Below are 12,957 nucleotides of genomic sequence, written 5' to 3'. Positions count from 1 at the left end.
AAGAAAATACTACTAATCAAGCTATTTGATATCATGAATATAATATAGATGATTTCAAACCCTATCATGAAAAGATGCTGTGAAGATTCCAACAGCCAGTTTAGGCACCAAACTCTTGTAACAAAAGAAACTGTTCATAAAATATCCAATATTTACATTCTGAAAGATGCTCAAAATGCTGCAATCATGTTATAATTTTATGAAGTACATCTCCAAACGGGGTTCCATCGCTGAAAAACTGCAGCATGACTAACACAGCTCCATTATAAAAGGCAACGTAACCTAGCACTTGTTAGCAGCCAGTGCAACACTGGACTGAGTTTCCATGACAACCAGGGGAAAAATATATAAAAGCAAACTACAGTTAAGCGAAAATTACACTCCATGACAATACATGCAAAATGCAGGAACATTTGCAGTACAGCTTTTGATGAAATGCCCCAATGTACAATGTCAGTGAAAAATAATAATTAACTACAATAATTGCCAAGACTTATTTACCACAGTTGTTTGCCTCCATTTGGTGCAAACACCCTTAAAGTAACAAAAATAAAGAAAATAAAACCATTTGCACCTGCAATACACCAAGTTGTTGCTTTTAAAAAAAAAAATATGGCAATTTAAAATTTGGCATTTGGATATTCTAAGACTGCAGTTTTCACTTCTGTAGACAATGGCTGGTGAATAGGTTTGTAACTTGCTTCCTAGGAGAACATATGGCTTTGAATTATATATTAAGATACTGAGAATTCTGGAATTGGCTGGAACAAGACATTGTTTTCATTGTTTAAGGACTTGCACTTTGAATGTCTCCTGCTTACAGGGTAGTTAGTGCCTGTTTAAATAATCAAGCATTCCACAAAGAAAAAAATAATAACAACAGTAGACCAGGTATGCCAATTACACTGACAAGTCAGACAGGCAGAAACCTATAGCAAGGTCATTTATTCAAACTACTCATCAACCATTTTGCTGAGATCAGCAACAAGTAAATGTGAGCATAACAGTTTCTAATTATTTGTTTATATTTACCCTGCTCTTAAATTTCAAAATTCTCCCGGAGCAATTTACCCAAAAAATTTGAACCAAATAAAACACTCATAAAAAATATTTCAAAAAGAACTAAATTCACATTAAAACAGAGTCCTAAAACCACAGAATTTAAAAATATAAATGCCATCATTTTGAATCATGTCCAGAAATGGCCCGAGAATCAGTGTGGCTGCTTTAAAAACTAGTAATAAATACTGAACTTCCACAACTTAAATGGACATGTAATTTGTAGAATTTTAACAAGCTGGGATTTTTCTAGCTACAGTACTTATATCTGGGTAAAGTTGTTGTTTTTTCTTGTATGTTACCATAAATACCTTAATAGATAGATTTAGGTAAAAAACACACCCAAAACCATAGCTTGTACTGTATTCCACATGAAACTGTCAATATTCAAACATTCAGTTTTTTACTTTATGCATTACAGATTTCACTCTCACATTGCTAACTACAAACAGTTCAACTATTTTGAGGAGCATTGTGAGGAGAGAGAATATTAAGACACTTCATGTCCTGGAAACTAACAGTGCCTTGAATCTACAAGGTTCCTGATACTTATTCCCCTGCCCTGTCCACCACCACTGTACATAACTCACCAGAACTGTAACCCTTTATTATACTGGAAAAGTTACATAGGGCTACCCTGCCTACCCTGTTTATAAAGCTGTTCACTGGATAGCACCAGAAGCATATTATTTTTCACGAAGCTTAATGTTTAAACATAGTTACTTCAATATACTTGATTGGGGAGCAGAGATTAGATAGGTACCTTCAGTAGCTAAATATATGAAGCACAATTTGATGCAAATAATTGAATGAGTAAATATAAGGTGTTCTGTAGTATAGTACACTCTTAAAAGAACAGCTTACATTATACAATGCGTGTTACAGATTTGCTCCACCAGCTTTCTCCCAAGTACTAGCCTCCAGAGCCCTCATCTCGCTTCAGGCCGTGGGATCCAATGTTTGTCTATGGACAGCTTTCAAGGTCATGTGGCTAGCATGCCTAAACCGCTTGTGGCACAACGGGACACCAAGAGGAGTGCCAGAGCACACGGAAATGCCATTTACATTCCCGCTGCAGCAGCATCTATTTTTCTACTCACGTTGGTATGCTTTCGAACTGCTAGGATGGCAGGAGCTGAGAGCAATGGGAGCTCACCCCATTACGCAGATTCAAAACACTGACCTTCCGGTCAGCAAGCTTATTATCTGCCCGATGTAACATAGTGAGCACAACTGATACAAAATAGCATGCACACATGCTTCCAACATTGTTAAAACTGCCATGCCAGAGCAATAGTCAACAAATTATGTGTTTCTTTGTGTGATTTTTTTTTTGTTCCAGTTTGACAAGAGTGAAGTTTTAAAAAATTGTTTATATGTTTAAAGCTACACCCTGCTTTTCTTTGCAGAGCAAATAAAAAGTCATACTAAACCAGGTTGGTAAGGAGATATGGCAACAGAATACTAGATACGCCAACAGGTTGCTAGACTGACTACACAAAAATAAATACTCTTAAGCATCTGATCATGTGATGAGCTGCTCTGTTGCCCAAGTGGTCAGAGGCCACGGTTGGCCTTGTGCCAGTGTCAAGATGACACCCAGTCACAGTACTCACTCTTAGTCCCAAAACAGTACAGTGTCATAAGGACACCGATGCAAAAAGAGGGCAGATCAAGAAGATGAAAGGTATGTAAAGCCTAAGTTGTCCTTTTGTACATTAATAGAAAGGCTCTGTAGGAGAAACTTTGCCTGGGAAGTTATCCAGACCCCTGCCACTCAGAGACAGAGGGCTAGGGCAATTATAGTACAGTAGATCAATAGAATCAGCTACCCAATACTATATACAGATATAGGACATTTGTACTATGCCACAGCAGAAACCCAAGCAAAACAAAATCTTTAAATTACACAACCATATTTACAGACCACTGTTGCCTGCCTTAAAAGTATGTTTTAGGACTACAGCCAATACTCAGATGTCAAATAACTCCAGAGTGGGGGAGAACTCAGGCTGAATAAATAGCACTGTTGTGACACAGTGGGAAGGACATTTTTTCAGTTGAAATCCCATAACGATTCACATATCAAATTCTGAAATAAGCAATCACCAATCTATCAAAAATAGCTCTTCTGAAATTAATGCTCTGTCTTAACTAAAAATAAATACAAGAAAGGAGAGCTAAATGCATGTACATACATTGGTCTTATCTTTTAAATAATTGGATTATATATTATTAGGGCTTTGGCATGAAAAAACAAAGCTCAATGTCAGCAATAGCATCAGTGCAATGCAGTGGCCACCCATAAAATCTTGCTTTAACATTTGTATTGTGTCATTACCTCTTTCTAGGTGCTTTGGAGGTCAAACTGGAAGCCTTGGAATATGAAGGCGTCTTCAAATTAACTACAGAAGCACAAATGCTCCAGAAATTCCTCTGGATTGAGGAAGGAAGACAGCAACAGGCAATAGCATACAATCACCTGGCCTCCACCAAATGTGCATCTAACTGCTGGCATTGTCTGAAATTAGGGATCATTTGCTTATTTCTAGCAAGCACTAATTGTTTCAGAAAGCAAAAAAGAAGAAGTAGCTTACAACTGGAATAATAGTTATACTTAACCACAGTGATACCACTAGTTTAATCTCAATTGCATCCCTGCCTTCCTCCAAGAAGCTTAAGGTGCAGTATATTATGTCAGTGCATTTGATCCTCACAACAATCCTGTTAATTAGTTTACCAGTGTTAGAAACTCAGAAATATAATCTAATACCCAATGGCACCTTAAACCTAGGTTACAGTCGCCACAATGGAATGCCCCCCATGAAGTTTGTTGCTGTTGTTTTCATTTCTATACCACTTTATATTTTAAAGAACAAATCAAAGTGGTTTACAAGACATTAAAACATCAAATAAAACAATTCAAAATAAAACAAATTCAAGTTTCAAGGAAAATATTTCAGATCCTTCTCTAAATTACATTTTGTTTTCCCCAGAAACCAACCTGGCATTTTGTGGTTGCAGTTGGACCTGTGCCAATTGCAAAACATGCCTAGCACATGGCTGATTTCTAACACAGGATTAAACAGAGAGGACTGACCCCAGTTACTTCAAGGCTAAACAGGGATTTGAATTCAGGTCTCTCAAATTCATCCAGTGCCATGCAGCATGTTAGCTCCCCATGGTGAACAATTCCCATGCCAAGTTTGTACAGACAGTGCAATAACAATTCATGGGGTATGTAGTTCTCTATGTCCAGTCAGAGCAGACACCATGGGAAGGCTGTTTCCAATTACATTTCCTTTATAAGTCTAACATACAACAATCCTTAGGTAAAATCCTATAGCAAACTCAAGGCAGTCAGATCCCAGAAACATTTTTAAAACATGCACTGCACCCAATATTGATGGATGGACACATGATCACTTTAAGCTGACAGCTCAGTAAAGGATCATATATACACTAAAACATTGAAAGAAACTAAATTTCAACCCATCTGGCATGATTTTTGGAACTACTATATGTAGAATTAAAATACAATTCATGGTATGGCTCATTACACATATTGAAATACTAAGTCACTTAAAATATATATACTGTATTGTTCTTTTTTCCTTTTACTTATGATCGTTTTCCCCTCTTTTTGTCTCATTTTCTCCTCTTAATTTTTTGTCTTTTAATCACTTTCTAACATTAAATGCAATGGGCTTAAGAAGGAATGTTTGCATTCAGTAAAAGTATATAGGCAACTTGACGTAAACTATCATGATTATTATTTTAATTGGAGCTGGTAAGGATTAATGATCTACTCCAAATCACCCAGAGACCTTCCTTCTTCTGCCCACCATTAATATACTAATCCTATGACTGGGAGACGGTCCAGAATGGGTTGTCATTTTGAATAACTACAGGAGACACCGGAGATGCAAATAAACTCTGATTTAAATTTAGGGAAAGGGGTCAACATACCAATTCTTTTAATGATTATGCTTTAGTAAAGCTAGTCACTCAATAATTTACAAATTTCTAGAACAAAAAACCATTGGCCTTCAACCATTTTAAAAGTATGAGATGTTCAAAACTAATTTTTAGTCCATCTCCACTTTATCAATTCTGGAACATCCTCTGAAATGTTGAGTGTCCTCCATTTTTCCAGTATGAACTCCAGTTAGCACACACTGTACACCTCATGACTGGATTTTAACAGTGGCATGCTGCTGCCCCCCCCCCCCACAATTTTTTTTAAAAAATCTATTTCCTATATGCAGGCCAGCTGCACAGAGGTTGAGAAGCAGTGACATTAGTTAGCTATGGTCACCCACCCATCCTGGCAATCTACTCCACAATGCAGAGTTCCTTTCTCTATTGCATAAATATATACAAATATTGCCTGGTAGCTTCTTCCACATGCTAACATTACAGTCCACACATCTAAAAAAATGTCATATTTTTACCAGAAGCATATCCAAAGTTGGATTTTTTTTACATGAAATATCTGATAGTAACCAAGATAAAAACCCTGCCTGTGACAGTGAATTGAGATCAAAAGCATTAACCAGATAGCTTTTTAAATACAATTTAAATTTTCTGTATATAAAGCAGGCTGAGTACTAGTTTTAACCAACAGACCCTTCTCGACTTTCTTTAAAGACGCAAAGAGACTGCCTACAGACTCCTTGAGGATAAATAATTCAGAGCCTAAATGCCAAGGGCAGTGCAGCAAACTGGAATGTTGCATTTATCCAGATGGCAGGGACAAAGCAGACAGTCGTGTGTGTGCCTCACATCACTGCATAAAAGCAACTGCAAACGTGACCTGGGAAGGCAATGGGGAGAAAATACTGTTACCAAAGTTCTCTCTCAGCTCTTGATCCCCAATATTACTCACTGTATGTCTATGGGCAGTGAATGATGATATCCCAACTGATCTACGCTCGCACAATTTTGGTCTATGCTCACACAAATTGTGTTGAATAGAACATACTTGGTTCACATAGTGAACTAAAAAGATATTGCAGTTTGCTAGGAAATCTGACAGATTTAGCTACTGCTGAAGTTGCAAAGTTTGTCATGGAGGCTATTTTTCATACCTAAAACTTGGTTTTAGATAATGAAAGGGGGAATTGAAAATGAGATAAAAACTATTCATAACAGCAACTGTAGGCTCCCCAAAATGGTATTTCATAACTCTACAATGCAGCTTAAATATAATCAAGGTGTCATGTAAGATATGCAATGTAAGCCTTTCAGTTTTTGAACAATGATTAGGTTTGTTTAACCAAAGATCACAACAAAAGCTTCAGAAAAGAAGAGACCTGGATATCATGTCCCATAGATTTATAAAAAGGATAGGTGGTCAGGTCTGGCCTGGCTATTTGAGTTTCAGTGTTATCCTCTAAGATAGCAAGCCCCATCAGCATATTTACAAAGTTGTAAAATTATTTGAAAGCACAGCCAAAAAACGGAGAATGACGAACTGACAAAACAAGCTTCTGGAACACCTTTTTTCCACTCTGGGAAACATTTGTTACTCTTTGCCTACCTCTGGGACAACTACATGCAGAATTAAAACAATTGATTATATGTGTGAAGTATCTACATTAATACAACAAAAAACCACCATTATTTATGAGGCGATCCTTTGCATTTGTAACACATCTGGAGAAAATTAATACACACAGGACAACTAAGAAAGCAGCTCTATTGAAGGGAAACTTACTGAATCCATCTTTAACAGCTCACTGCAAAGTAGATCTTAAGATACTTTGTGTTGGACGCTTTCCATTTACCCTCAAGCAAACTCATCAGATCCAGAGAGCTGCAATCCCACGCACACCTATTAGGGAGAAACCCCATTCAGCACACTGGGACTGACTTCCAACTAAACATTTACAGTATGTCAGGCTGCACCATTTGCTTGGTAGACAGCATGCCAACACTAGCCACAGTGAGTTGGCAACAGTGAATGTAAATACTTCTGACTTTGAGAATAAAATCAATTAAAGGTCAAATTTCTAAACATATACTCAAATTCAACTGCAAATCAATTTTGACATTTAATCTGAAGTTAGTATTTGTGGCTGGGACCTTAGGTTACTTTACAAATACATAATAATTCTGAAGTATTTAACAATAAATGTTAATGTTATATTTAATCAATTGTCAAAGCAAACCACACTCACTGCTGCTCATCACCCATGTACTCTGAGGAATAAACCCAGTTTGTCAACAGACTTTTATTGAGTTCCATCGCAGCACTGGAACTCTGACCACTCCATCCATATTAAGCAAGCAACCAATTTTCCTGGACAGCCACTCTGAGAAGTAAGGGGATGCCCCTATTGCCCTGAGATCCCTTAGGAGGAAATGCAGGATATAAATATAATAAAAAGAAGTAACCTTCATCCCACAATCCTTAAAGTGATGTCTTCCAAGTTCTCTTGTCACTCACATCATGTTTTCCAACCTCTTCCACCATCTAGGGAACCAGGCAACACACATAGGAGGGCAGATATGATGCATGGGTCTCCAATTGCTTATTAATTAACACACAATTCCACATTCACCTTAGTCACTTACAATGACTAAGCAATCAGCAAGTCACTTACAACGTTTCTACAGCTTTCTGCTTCTCTCCATTACAATGTATTCCTGCCTTGCCTATCCTTCTTTCCTGTAGTATCCTATACATCTCTAACACTATAAATGACCCCACTCTTCCCATTGATTCAAACTGATTTATTTAACTTGGCTTATTGGACTTCATACGGAAACAACAGGGAAGGCCTTTAAAACCCAACACTAACAATCATAAGGGAAATGATGCCATCTGGGATTCAAAACATACTTTTCCCAAAAGCTGAATCAAGTACTGTCCCACATACAGTCTAGCAGCAAAGTACAAGTCAGATTAAATGTTCTGACTCAAGGATCAGTACATTTGACTACTATAGGCAGTGACCATTTTGTGTGTGCCCAATCGACACACAACTACCAGCACGTGGGTCCTTTTGGACCTGGAATAGGGCAGAATGGGGGTGGAACAGGGTTATGCGTGCTCTGCCAACGCACACACAGGGGCCAGGAATGGAACTCCCACTCAAAATGGATGCCACCTGTGTGTGTATATATGGATACATAGAAAAGGTTGCCCTTGAAGTAATTACTAAAAAAGTGCTGCAATATTCAGAACATTCTAACACACTTCGCAAATACTCCTGATTCATTAAATTCAAATCTACAAAGAATTCTAGAAAACAGACATTTACAAATATCATTCCATTTAGGAAAATATCCTTCCTGTCATCAGTGTCTCCGCCAACAGCAAGGTTTACCAAAATCCTAAAGACATTTATGATTCACTGAAGTACAGAAAATCTCTCCCACAAAAAATGAATTTTAAAAAACCAAGAGAATAGGCATTCTATTTTGCAGATGTAAAGTATAAATAAAAGAACAATGCAGGCATTTCGATTTCACTCCCAGCTCAGTAACTATAACCACTCATACCATATACATCCCTGTAGTCTGAACATTAACACATGCAATTGCTTCTTGATATGTTTCCTCTCACTGCTGCCTTTCCCACTTAAGAATCCTATTGCTAAAAATCAGTATGTTTACCTATAACAGCACCAAAAATATCATATTTTAACCCAATGTTTACAAACCACACTTAGAACAGGAAATGAGCAAACTCAAAGCCAATCCCTGAAATATTTGCACCTTATTTGCATGAACTACATTAGAATTATATGGATCAAACAAACAGAAGTTATATAAATTTTGGTTTAGTGAAAAAAAGAAATACTGCTTTTACAGTACAGCTTGACTAAGCACAGCTCAACTAACCACTCAAACTAGCATAGGATCTGCCTAATTAGCTCAACAGAAGCCTGAAACAATATCAAAGCAGAGGAGAGAAGCTTAAAACAACATACTCATTCTATTATTTGAACAGCAAAAAATAAAGTACTTAATATTTCATCAATTTTTAAAGCTTGTATTATTGTTATATCTTGATAAGGTAAGTATTTTCAAGCAAATAAAAATATTATATTTTCATTTCACCTTAAGCTAAATGTAAAGCAAGAATTGAAGGTTTTTATTTCATTAAAAGATTTCCCTAATTGATATAGCATAAATAAAGCCAGACAATACTCAGAGTAGTATAACAGCGGAATGAAAAAGAAGCCTATGCTTGTGAACCAAATATTCTTCAAGGACCTATATGATCTCAATATTAGCACAGTGGAATATAATCAAATTGCACTAACTATAAAGGTCGCAATATTGAACAAATTGTAACAATGCTTTCAAGTAATTCATGCAACCAGATATATGCAAAATACCATGGGGACAGAGCTGCAGCTCTTCTAAAGCTTTCCTACTAAGACAATTCCTTCCCTCCTAACCCGAAACAGCTAACTAGCACATTGTCCTTGCCTTGCCCAAACTGATGTAAAATTTATTATCCAGTTCAATCTTGGGAGAAGGCCTAGATGTGCACAGGCTAGCCTTATCAATTCCTTGTATATAGTACTTGAGCAGAGGGCAATAACATTTGCTGCATGAGACACCAAATCATTATTTTGCAGTGTGTTACTAACATAAGTCTTCTCTCTGGTGAAAAAGAATTGTGTCTTCAAATGCAGACCAGATTTATCTGCCTCTGCTATGAGACCAGAGCTGTGCATACAGGAACCATTATGCTGCCCATCTATGGCAACCGCACATGAAACACTCTCATCCACACTTCCAGTCTTGAAGAGCTACTGGTGCTTTAATGTTAGACTGACAGGAGTCTCAAGAACATCCTCAACAACTTGTCCTGTTCAACCAGCTTAGGCAGTTAATTATAAAAGGGCAAAGAGAAGCATGAGAAAACCATGTGTGAACTATGGAGGCTGCCTGTATGATTCTATCCTTGTTACCAGGTAACTCTACCTCTGTGATATTCCTAAGGTTAAACAACATATCTGTATGTGGAAATCCAATTCCAGTAGACTTGGAGAGAGAGAGAGAGAAATGCATACTTTCTGACTACAAAACAAAACCCATTTTAAGCTACTTTTCTATCTAGCATACAATATACAAACTTCTCAGTTTAAATAATTCACTTATTTTTCAACTACTGTTTTGATTTTTATATTTATATCCCACATTTTCTCCAAGGAGCTCAAAGTGCCGTACACACTTCTCCCCCTCTCCATTTCATCCTCACAACAACAACTCTATGAGGTCGGTTGGTCTGACAGATAATGACTGGCCCAATATCACCCTATGAGCTTCATGGCTAAGTGGGGATTTGAACCCTGCTTCCTAAGATCTGAGTTCAGCACTCTAACTCCCTATACCATGCCGTCTACTGATACCCACTGTTGCCCATTAAAAGTGCCTCAGATATTGACATTTTACTCTGGGAATTCCCTTTCACTAGAACTCTGGGAGACATTTTTTAAAAAAATCACAGATTTAAGCTCCCTTCTTAACTAGAAGAAACGTCTGCAACAAAAGCTTAAAATCCATTCTGAAAGCAACACCTCTGTTTGTTTTCTGAGGGCGTTTTACCCAGGAAATGGAACTGATAATGGAATGGCAATGTTGAAAAAAATAGAAATACTGTGAGCTGGAAAAACTAAGAAGCAAAATTACCATCGTCCATTACAGTTGATCATCTGTGAATTAAAACTACAAAGTGTTCAAACAAAAAAATATGTTACCTAATTTTACTACATTCTTTGCCTTAGCTATTTTGTCCCCCATTCAGTTTCTAGAATTATCCCCTGAGATGCATTTGGCTTTAAAAGACAGTGACTGATCTGCTCACTCTTAATCTATAAGGCCAGGTTCCTGGTGACAAGGGAGATCTGTGTACAAACTGAGGGGGAGGGGACAAGTTCCTTCCTGCAACTGAATATCAAAACAGAGCCACAACTTTAATGAGCAGGAGCCGATCTGAACACACCAGCCCTTGTGTCTCAATGAACAGACTGATTTTCAATCCACACGCACACATCCCTCACAAGACAGCTGCTTTCTCTGGGAAAAGGGCAGAGGGCATTGGAGGGCTCAGCTCATCCAAGCTTCTTGGAGAAGGGGGGGGGGGCGGACGATTTGCCTTTCTAAACATGTAATCAATCCTCTTTCTTAAGAGACAGGAGGAGTGAGAGGGATCCTAAATTCTGCTTGGAGACATGCAGCTGCTTTTTATTTCTTGTTTTAAGAGAAAGGAAGACAATCCACAGAAGAAACTAAGAAAAAGAAACAAGAAAAGGCAGAAAAGCTCTTCTTTTACACATATACACAGAGCTAACACCGACTGAAAGATGATGAAATGGGAAAAGGAAATTACCATAGCAAGCGTAATCTTCACTGAATCTATTCCAACAAATAACATCCCTCCTCCTAGACATTTTGCTAGTACCCTGGGCTTTCAACTCCATAACTTCCACTCCTTTCTGCTGTGAGTTTTACCAGACTCTGACCTCACCCCATCCCCACCCCCACTCAATCCTGCACCATCTGCCTCTGCAGCACCAGCGCTCCACACCTCCCTGTTTCAGCAGCTGGTTTCCAACTACAAAGCATCTATGCAATATACTCCATCTCCACATTTCTGCTGCGTGCCCAATCTCCCATACCCATCACATCCCAGTCAAACTCTAGAGACTCAACCCTTGCCTTTCCACGTACCTACACACACACACACACACACACACACACACACACACCAGCTCATCAGCTTCATGAACACCAACACATTCTGCCCACTTCCTTTCACTTTTTTGTGACATACAACACAGTCCTGTAGTTACCTCAACCTGTACAACAGATCTGTACCTACAACCACTAATACAGATTAGAACCTGCACCCCCAAAGAGGCAATTAGAAATGTGGGAAGACACTTGTGCATCTACCAGAGGATGAGATTGAAGGGCTTTAAAATCCCACACACCCCAATGCTCTTTGGCCACCACTTTTACCACAAATGCTTATGGAAATAAAACAAAATGCTCCTTCTCACCAAAATAGAAGAGAACGTACCAACGTGCCCTACAATGTAATCTCAACGCCCTTTCCTCATATACAGATAGGCCTCTCTTTTCTTTTTAATCCCCCGCAAAACCCCACCACTTCGTTTTGACTAAATACCCTTCCAACCCTCCCCCCGCCCCCCACATACTCGACACACACAAATACACACACGTGGCCAGTATTACCCTTTCCCCCCTCGTTTTCACCGTAGGCCTCATCAGTTTCTCGGGGGTGGCGGCAGCAGCTCCCTCCAGGGTGCCCCTCACGCATGCAACGTATGTCGCTCCGCAAACCCGGGTCAGGCACCATCCTAGCACTCCTTCGCCCCGCCCGCACCCCCGTCATTCGGCACCTTTTCAACACCCGCTTCTACCCCGCGCGGGGCCTCCGTGGACTTCGCGCCGCCAAGCCGGGCAGGCCCTTCGCCCCCGCCGAGAGCCCTCACTGAGGTGCGGAGCCTTCCTTACCCGGAGCGCGTGGTTCCCTGCGCCGCCGCCGCCTCTCTCCCGTGCCTGTGCGCCGCTGAGGCCCGAGGCCCGTGAGGGCGAGTGCGTGAGGCCTCTCGCCCGGCCGCCCGCCTGCCTCGCTCGCTCGTTCGCTCGCCCAGGGGGCAGCGGGCCTTTACGAGTGCCGGCGTCGCCTCCTCCGGCTCGCCCGCTCCATGGCCCACCCGCCTTCCCGGCGGCTCTCGCTGCCTCCTCGCTGTCCCGAGCGCCGATTCGCCAGCGGTGCCTTCCTCGTCCGCCGCGGTGCCTGCCTCGTTCGCTCGCTCTCTCGCCCAGCCAGCGCCGTTTCCTCCCTTCCCACACACACAGCCCCAGCCTCCACGGCCACCGCCGCTGTTGCTCTCGCCACCAGAG

At 39.9% G+C, this 12,957-nt stretch overlaps 1 protein-coding gene across 7 annotated transcripts in view; it reads right to left on the bottom strand.

The window, feature by feature from the left end:
• The window catches only part of ANKRD11 (ankyrin repeat domain 11), a 185,045-nt gene extending 172,088 nt beyond the window's left edge, over nt 1-12,957 (bottom strand). For 3 of the 7 annotated variants that reach the window (XM_077931577.1, XM_077931582.1, XM_077931579.1), the window contains exon 1: nt 12,565-12,957. The gene's annotated coding sequence lies outside the window, so the exon portion shown is untranslated. Of the gene's footprint in view, nt 1-12,282; nt 12,305-12,564 lie in introns of those variants that run through there. The other 4 variants (XM_077931581.1, XM_077931580.1, XM_077931583.1 and 1 more) reach the window with 2 other exon arrangements.

Source organism: Podarcis muralis, chromosome 7, assembly GCF_964188315.1.
Source record: "Podarcis muralis chromosome 7, rPodMur119.hap1.1, whole genome shotgun sequence".
Taxonomy (NCBI): Eukaryota; Metazoa; Chordata; class Lepidosauria; order Squamata; family Lacertidae; genus Podarcis; species Podarcis muralis.
The sequence above is the reverse complement of the archived record's forward strand: the minus strand, read 5'-3'. Positions and strand labels throughout refer to the sequence as shown.